This window comes from Bison bison, unplaced genomic scaffold (genome assembly GCF_000754665.1).
Source record: "Bison bison bison isolate TAMUID 2011002044 unplaced genomic scaffold, Bison_UMD1.0 scf7180017864390, whole genome shotgun sequence".
Classification (NCBI taxonomy): domain Eukaryota; kingdom Metazoa; phylum Chordata; class Mammalia; order Artiodactyla; family Bovidae; genus Bison; species Bison bison.
The window spans coordinates 5,332,599-5,342,730 of NW_011494962.1; positions in this window are offsets into that span (position 1 = coordinate 5,332,599).

Here is a 10,132-nt window from a genome sequence, read left to right on the forward strand (position 1 = left end):
GGTTTCAGGGAGGCATTCTTAAAGACCAAGGGAGGCAGGGGAGTCCCAGGGTATGTGACCCGCTCCTGCAGTTCTCTGATTGGTTGGTGATGAGGTGACAGTGCAGTGCACAGGGGTTAATACCATCAAGGCTCAGGCTCCACTATGTCTGACAGCTCATGGTCATCAAATAGTTCATTTCTTCCATTTGGTGGGGATTTTAGCTTCTGTAAAACAACTCAGGAAATGTGCATCAGATACTGTTAGCTAGGTACTTCACAGAGGAGCTAGAGCAGAGGACCTGGGGATGGGGTCCATCTCTGGATGGCTCCATATGGTCCTGCTATATTACAACTTTATCATGAAAAAATGGAGGAAGTTGGATCAAGAAATTCCTGGTATCAAATATCTTGTGTATGGTTGCTAAGTATGCTTAGTCACTCAGTCGTGTCCAACCTTTGTGACCCCCACAGACTGTAGCCTGCCAGGCTCCTCTGTCCACAGGGTTCTCCAGGCAAGAATACTGGAGTGGGTTGCCATTTCCTCCTGCAGTTTATGCTTGCTACTCAGCGTATACAGTGCTACTGATGGAGAATTTCTGCATGATTACAGAAGAACTAGAGGCTTAAAAAACAACAACAATAAAAAACAGGCTATGTGTTTCCTCCTGAAAGAAGGATGGTTAAGACAGATGGTTAGGAATAACAAAACATTTTCACAGCTTGGTTTTAAGTTGAATAAAGTAGGACAAAGTAGACAAAAATTGAGATAAATTTCAAATTCCCTCTTTCAAGTAGAGGACTTCTAGAAAAGGCATCTTCAGATGAAGAGAAAACAATCCCTAAATCAGAACATGCAAAAAGCATGGAATAATAGACTGGTTCAAAACTGGGAAAGGAGTTGGACAAGGTTGTATATTTTCACCCTGCTTATTACTTAGCTCACATGCAGAGTACATCATGAGAAATGCTGGACTGGATGACTCACAAGCTGGAATCAAGATTGCCAGGAGATGCTGCAGAAAAGTCGGCACGACTCTCCTCTTGGTCCTGAGGACTGAGGTCCTGAGGTTCCAAATGGTCCAAGGGACTCTACATATTGCCAGCCCATGTTTGGCCTTGACAGTTCATGCACAGTTCCAGCTAAATTCCTCTTACCAGTGTCAAGGTTTGCTTGTTCCAGAGATTAAGCCCTGAGCCTTTGGAGTAGAAGCACTGACTTCAAGACCCTAGACTACCAGAGAACTAACCTTAGGGAGTATCAAATAGTGAGAACTCACAAAAAGGAAACCACTTGAATACAAGACCAGGCATCGCCCAACCACCAGTAGCACCCTGTGTAGGACACTTCATCTAAAAAACAAACAAAACAAAAATACAAACCAAATCATCAGCAGACAGGATTACCACCTCACTCAGCCTTGCCCGTCAGAGGAAAAACAAACAAACAAAAAACTCAGCACAAATCTCACTCTATAGGAAACTTATACAAATCACTGGACTAAACTTAGGAAAGCAGAAAGGAAGAAAGGAAGGTAGATTTCAACCTTGAAGCCTGGGGAAAGGAGACCTCAAACACAGTAAGTTAAAAAAAAATTTTTTTAAGGCAGAGAAATACTGTACAAATGAAGGAACAAACTAGAAACAAAGAAGTCAAAATAAATGAACAGGAAATACTCAAACTACATGAAAAAAAAAATTCAGAATAATGATAGTAAAGATGATTAAAAATATTGAAAACAAAATGGAAAAAAATGCAAGAATAAATTAAAGACTTAGAAGAATTAAAGAATAAACATAAAAACAACACAGTTACTGAAATTAAAAATACTCTAGAAGGAATCAATAGCAGAATATCTGAAACAGAGGAACGAATCGGTGAGCTGGAAGATACAATGGTGGAAATAACTTCTGAAGAGCAGAAAAAAGTAAAAAGAATGAAAAGAACTGAGGATAGTCTCAGAGACCTCTGGGACAATATCAAATGCACCAACATTCGAATTATAGGGATCCCAGAAGAGGAAGAGAAAAAGAAAGGGTATGAAAAAATTTTTGAAGAGCTTATAGCTGAAAATTTCCCCAACATGGAAAAGGAAATAGTCAATCAAGTCCAAGAGGTGCAAAGAGTCCCATACAGGATAAACCCAAGGAGAAACACGCCAAGAAACATAATATTCAAACTAACAAAGACTAAACACAAAGAGAGAATATTAAAAGCAGCAAGGCAAAAGCAACAAGTAACATACAAGTGAAACCCCATATGCTTAACAGCTGATCTTTCAGCAGAAACTCTGCAGGCCAGAGGGGAATGGAAGGATATATTTAAAGTACTGAAAGGGAAAAATCTATAACCAAGATCACTGTACCTCGTAAGGATCTCATTCAAAATTGATGGAGAAATAAAAAGCATTTCAGACAAGCAAAAGTTAAGTGAATTCAATACCACCAAACCAGCTTTATAATAAATGGTAAAGGGACTTATATAGTCAAGAAATACAAGAGAAGAAAAAAGGTCTACAAAATCAACCCCAAACAATTAAGAAAATGGCAGTAAGAACATGTGTATCAATAATTACTTTAAATGTACATGGATTAAATGTTCCACCCAAAAGACACAGACTGACTGAATGGATAAAAAAACAAAAAGTACCATATATATGCTGTCTACAAGAAATCCACTTCAGACCTAAAGACACATATGGACTGAAAGTGAGAGGATGGAAAAGTATATTCCATGCAAATGGGAAGCAAAAGAAAGCTGGAGTAGCAATCCTCATATCAGACAAAACAGACCTTAAAATAAAGAATATTACAAGAGATAAGGAAGGACACTACATAATGATCAAGGGATCAGTCCAAGAGGAAGACATAACAATTGTAAATATCTATGTACCCAACATAGGAACACTTCAGTTCATAAGACAAAATGCTAACAGACATAAAAGGAGAAATTGACAGTAACACAATAATAGTAGGGGCCTTTAACAACCCACTCACACCAATGGAAAGATCATCAAAACAGAAAATTAATAAGAAAACACAAGTCCTAAATGATACACCAGATGAGACAGATCTCACTGATATCTTCAGGACATTCCATCCAAATGCAGAAGAATATACCTTCTTCTCAAGTGCACATGGAACATTCTCCAGGATAGATCACATCTTGGGTCACAAATCAAACCTCAGTAAATTTAACAAAATTGAAATCATATCAAGCATCTTCTCTGACCACAATGCTATAAGACTAGATATCAATTACAAGAAAAAAACTGCAAAAAACGCAAACACATGGAGATTAAACAATACATTTCTAAATAACCAACAGGTTATTGAAGAAATCAAAAGGGAAATCAAAAAATTTCTAGAAAAAAATGACAATGAAAACATGACAACTCAAAACCTATGCAATGCAGCAAAAACAGTTTTAAGAGGTAAGTTTATAGCAATACAATCCTGCCTCAAGAAACAAGAAAAGCATTGAATAGACAACCTAACTTTACACCCGAAACAGCTGGAAAAAGAGAACAAAAAAACCCCCAAAATTAGTGAAGGAAAGAAATCATAAAGATCACAGCAGAGATAAGTGAAAAAGAAATGAAAGAAATGATAGTAAAGATTAATAAAACTAAAAGCTGGTTCTTTGAGAATATAAACAAAATCAACAAGCCTTTAGCCAGACTCACCAAGGAAAATAAGAGAAAAGAATCAAATCAACAAAATTAGAAATGAAAAAGAAGAGGTTACAACAGACAATGCAGAAATACAAAGGATTATAAGATACTATTATGAACAACTATATGGCAATAAAATAGATTACTTGGAAGAAATGAACAGATTCTTAGAAAAGTTTAATCTTCCAAGACTGAATCAGGAAAAAATAGAAATTATGAACAACCCCATTACAAGCACTGAAATTAAAGCTGCAATCAAAAAACTCCCAAAAAACAAAAGCCCAGGACCAGATGGCTTCACAGAATTCTATCAAACATTTAGAGAGGAGCTAATGTCTATTCTTCAGCAAAATGTGAACCGTAAAATTCCAGATGTTCAAGCTGGTTTTAGAAAAGTCAGAGGAACCAGAGATCAAATTGCCAACATCTGCTGGATCATCGAAAAAGCAACAGAATTCCAGAAAAACATCTATCTCTGCTTTACTGACTATGCCAAAGCCTTTGACTGTGTGGATCACAATAAACTGTGGAAAATTCTAGAAGAGATGGGAATACCAGACCACCTGACCTGCATTTTCAGAAACCTATATGCAGGTCAGGAAGCAACAGTTAGAACTGGACATGGAACAACAGACTGGTTCCAAATTGGGAAAGGAGTATGTCAAGGCTATATATTGTCACTCTGCTTAGTTAACTTATATGGAGAGTACATCATGAGAAATGCTGGGCTGGATGAAGCACAAGCTGGAATCAAGATTACTGGGAGAACTAACAATAACTTGAGACATGCAGATGACACCACCCTTATGGCAGAAAGTGAAGAATTAAAGAGCCTCTTGATGAAAGTCAAAGAGGAGATGAGAAAGTTGGCTTAAAGCTCAACATTCAGAAAACTAAGATCATGGCATCCTCTCCCATCACTTCAAGGCAAATAGATGGGGAAACAGTGGAAGACTTTATTTTTGGGGGCTCCAAAATCACTGCAGATGGTGACTGCAGCCATGAAATTAAAAGATGCTTACTCCTTGGAAAGAAAGTTATAACCAACCTAGATAGCATATTCAAAAGCAGAGACATTACTTTGCCAACAAAGGTCTGTCTAGTAAAGGCTATGGTTTTTCCAGTAGTCATGTATGGATGTGAGAGTTGGACTACAAAGAAACCTGAGCACCGAAGACTTGATGCTTTTGAACTGTGGTGTTGGAGAAGACTTTTGAGAGTCCCTTGGACTGCAAGGAGATCCAACCAGTCCATCCTAAAGGAGATCACATCTGAGTGTTCATTGGAATGACTGATGTTGAAGCTGGAACTCCAATACTTTGGCCACCTGATGCAAAGAGCTGACTCATTTGAAAAGACCCTGATGCTGGGAAAGATTTAAGGCAGGAGGAGAAGGGGACAACAGAGGATGAGATGGCTGGATGACATCACTGAGTCAATGGACATGAGTTTGGGTAAACTCTGGGAGCTGGCGATGGACAGGGAGGCCTGGCATGCTGCAATCCATGGGGTTGCAAAGAGTCGGACACGACTGAGAGACTGAACTGAACTGGATATCTATCCTTCTAAAACTCTTTCAAAAAACTTCCCAGGAAGGAACACTTCCAAACTGATTCCATGATGCCACCATCACCCAGATACCAAAACCAGACAAAGAAAACACAAAAAAAGAAAACTACAGGACAATATCACTGATGAATATAGATGCAAAACTCAACATTCTTCGGCATTGTCCTTTGGGAATGGAATGAAAACTGACCTTTTCCAGTCTTGTGGCCACTGCTGAATTTTCCAAATTTGCTGACATATTGAGTGCAGCACTTTGACAGCATCATCTTTTAGGATTTGAAAAAGTTCAGCTGGAACTCCATCACCTCCACTAGCTTTGTAGTGATGCTTCCTAAGGCCCACTTGACTTCACACTCTAAAATGTCTAGCTTTAGGTGAGTGACCAACCACATCATCATGGTTTTCTGGGTCATTAAGACCTTTTTTTTGTATAGTTCTTCTTTGTTTTCTTGCCACCTCTTTCTTAATCTCTTCTGCTTCTGTTATACACACTTAGTCGCTCAGCCATGTCTGACTCTTTGCAACCTCATGGACTGTAGCCTGCCATGCTCTTCTATCTGGATCTTCCTTTGTGGCTCAGCTGGTAAAGAATCTGCCTGCATTGAGGTTGACCTAGGTTCAATCCCTGGGTTGGGAAGATCGCCTGGAGAAGGGAAAGGCTACCCACTCCAGTATTCTGGCCTGGAGAATTCCATGGACTGTATAGTCCAGGGGATTGCAAAGAGTCGGACACGATTGAGTGACTTTCAGTTTTCCACTTTCTTTACCATCTGAGCCACAAGGGATGCCCCTGCTTCTGTTAGGTCCTTACCATTTTTGTCCTTTATCATGTCCATCTTTGCATGAAATGTTCCCTTAATGTCTCCAATTTTCTTGAAGACATCTGTGGTCTTTCCCATTCCTCTATTCTTTGCGTTGTTCAAGTAAGAAGGCTTTCTTATCTCTCCTTGCTATTCTCTGGAACTTTGCATTTAGTCAGGTACATTTTTCCCTTTCTCCCTTACCTTTTGCTTCTCTTTTCTCATCTATTTGTAAAGGCAAATATCATGCTAGTATTCTGAAAACAGTTTAACTCTGCTGACCCTTTAAAGTGTCTTGAGGACCTTCACCTGAGAAGTCTACAGACTATGCTTTGAGAACTACTACTTTACATGGTAGTTATCTTATCACGTTGTAGGTCTCCTCACCTATCCTTCTCTGCCTTGCTAAACTGCACTCACTTAAGGACGGTTGCATCACCTGTTCCCCGGCTGGGAACGCTCTACCACTGGTATCTTTATTACCAGTTTTCAACTCAATGGCACCTCCTAGAGACACCAGTTGTGGTTAACCAGTTTAAAGAACACCTCTCTCCCCTAGTCACTCTCTATTATGTTACTTCACATTACTTTATGAGAGTTATCATCATTTGATACTATCTTGTTTGTTAATTAATATGCCTCCCTTATTAGAATTTAAGTGTGGTAATTCGAGGAACTGAGTTGTCTTATTTCTGTACCTCCAGCTCCCAGAAGACTGCAGTCAAAATTCAATAAATATTTTAAAAGACCTTGAGGAATTAAAAGAAAAAGTAGATACTGCAGCAATTTGAAAAGCACAAAGCCTTATAAGGCAGTTTATTATAGTTTTCAGTATTAATATTCCAAGGACTACTATCTCATGACATTTCTTCATTGTTCTCTCCACAACAGTATAGAACTCGCATTGTTCTGTTTTCCATTTCCCATTATTACACTTGGATGGAATGTAAAATACTTTAGGGCATAGACAAAGAAGCTAGAAAGGCACATAAAATATCCTTCTACTTAAAAAAAAGTAATTCTTTTCCATAGTATTTTTAGAGTATAGTGTATGTAAAGGTTAACATTTATGAGCAGGATCAATCTGGGATATTTGACATATTTAGTGTTTTGAGTTTTCTTATTCAGGAACATGGTCTGTCCCTTTACTCACATCTTTATTGATGCATCTAAATGAAGTTTTACTATTTTTCTATATAAGTATACTATATATTATTTATCAGAATTATTCGTAACTATGTATTAACACTTTTGTTGTTCTTGTAAGTCAATTGTAAGTTGTATTTTTAAAATCTTACTGTTTATGTATAGAAATTTAAAACTTTTTGTATTGATCTTGTATCTGGCAATCTTGCTAAGCTTTTATTGCACACTAATAATTTGTACGGAGAAGGCAATGGCACCCCACTCCAGTACTCTTGCCTGGAAAATCCCATGGACAGAGGAGCCTGGTAGGCTGCAGTCCATGGGGTCACTAGGAGTCAGACACAACTAGGCAACTTCACTTTCACTTTTCACTTTCATGCATTGGAGAAGGAAATGGCAACCCACTCCAGTGTTCTTGTCTGGAGGATCCCAGGGATGGGGGAGCCGGTGGGCTGCCGTCTATGGGGTTGCACAGAGTCGGACATGACTGAAGTGACTTAGCAGCAGCAGCAGCAGCAGCAATAATTTGTAAATCAGTTTTTTTGTATATAAAAGCACATCATTTACTAAGTGACATTTTTTTCCTCTTTTTATTATATCGCTCCAAATAGAAACCAGGAGACTACGCATCTTAATTTGCCTAGGTGGGTTGGTAAGATTGCTTTTATATCCTTATTTTCCCCTTTTCTAACGTACTGCTTTCACCTAACAGTATATATCTTGCTGTATTTCCTATTTTAAAGATAATGACATCTAACATTTCACCAAGAAATTCACTGTAGGAATTCAGTTTCTATTTTTCAGATTATTTTATGTTAATGACATTTCCTTCAATTTGTAGGTTCCAAGTTTCTAAACATAAACAATGTTTTAGTTGTATTGTTTTCTCTACCTATTGATATGATCAAATGTTTTTTCTACTTTTATTTTTTCATGAGGAAATGATATCAGTATATTTATCATACTGAACTATTGCTGGAATAGTTGCATCCTGAAATAAACTCCACTTGGTCATGATATATACTTATTTTCTTATTTATACATTGCTAGATTTGGTTTGCTATTATTTTATTTGGACTTTTACATCTATGTCTTGAGTGATATTTATCCATAATGTATATTTATAACATGAGAAAGTACTGCCTATGTCAGGCTTTGGGGTCAAGGTTGTACCAATCTCATAATATATGTTGGGGAGCATTGTTTCTTTTTTCTATTCTTTGGAAGAGTCTGTATAAGATTAGAATAATCTGCTGAATATTCAGGGAGGGTGAGATGTTTTAGGACAACAAGAAAAAGTGAAAATCACAAAGGAAAAGCTAGGTTTTTTTTCTCCTACATTAGAATTATGAACTTCTATTCATCAAGTGCACTATAAAAAATGAAAATACAAGAGAAAATTGTAGTATGAACAACACCAAAGGGTTAATATACACATATTACCGTAAGACACCTACAAGTCAGTAAGAAACAATCAAATGTAAAAATGATGTACGTAATTTCATTCTAATCACTGTCCCCTGTATCCTGTTCTTCCGACCTTATGTAGGTAACAGTTTTTATTAATTTCATTTTAAATCATTCCAGCTTTTTAAAAGCATAGAGGAATATATATTCTTTAACTCTCTTTCTTGTCTACTGACATCATTTAAAGGCAAAAGTTCCTAGAACTATGCTCACATCTGTACAGAGATTTTCATTCTTATTTTTCAAATAACTGCACAATATTTCATCATGCGGCTGTTTTTTGTTGTTTATTTAGGCAGTCTTATTTTATTGAACATGAATTTTTCCCAATCCTTGGGTACAAAGCTTGCTCCAATGGGTAATCTGTGCATGATTTATACTTGGGATTTAATGTGGCATGATTTTGAAATTAACCTCCAACTAGAACCATAGCCCTCCATTGGTTTTTCCGGGCAACAATCTCTTTGGTTGGTGACTACAACAAATTTTACTGAAAATCCCAAACCCACCATACACCAGGAATTAGTGTGGGTCTGAATATATATGGCTTAACCAGAGACAAGGGCTTTTTGATAAGACATAAAGAGACTGAAGTTTCTGTACTGGGTTGTGTCTCTCCCACTGGAGATAATAAGTGAAAGTTGCTCAGTCGTGTCCAACTCTTTGTGACCCCATGGAGTACACAGTCCATGGAATTCTCCAGGCCAGAATACTGGAGTGGATAGCCGCTCCCTTCTCCAGGGGATCTTTCCAACCCAGGGATTGAATCCAGGTCTCCCGTATTGCAGATGAATTCTTTACTAGCTGGGCCACAAAGATACTGAAATATTAATATGCACTGGTAGACATAATTAAATGACCAAGAAGAAATTACAATTCCTTGTAAACAGTTTACAGACAACAATAAAAGGGAGATGTTAATGCTTCAGGCTAATTACAATATTAATCTCACTCAAATTATAAATTGCTGTTTCTCAAAATGGATCTTAAAAAAAATTTTAAAAAGTAATATAAGTGAATGATATCAAATCAAATAGAAAAAAATCTTATAATGTCCTTACAGATATGTCAGCCCCACTTCACATAGGAAATTTTAAGCCTGACTCCTGGTTTTTTAAGTTTGAATATTATTGCTTCTATCAATTGCCTCTATGGTTCCTGCATATCTTTCACTTCAACAGTGTAAAAGTTTTATTGCCAGATTGCTAACATTTACTTTCTACTCTGCAAAGATAAAGCAAAAATAGCCTGCCTTGTTACTAGCATAAGAATCTAGATTTTCTCTTCATTTCTCATGAAATTATCTACCTTATGAATATAATTTTAATTAGCTACATTCTTATAAAGGCTTTCCTGGTGACTCAGAGGTAAAGAATCTGCTCGATCCTCTGAGTCAGAAAGATCCCCTGGAGAAGGAAGGGCAACCCATTCCAGTATTCTCGCCTGGGAAATCCCATGGACAGTGGAGCCTAGCAGGCTACAGTCCACAGGGTCACAA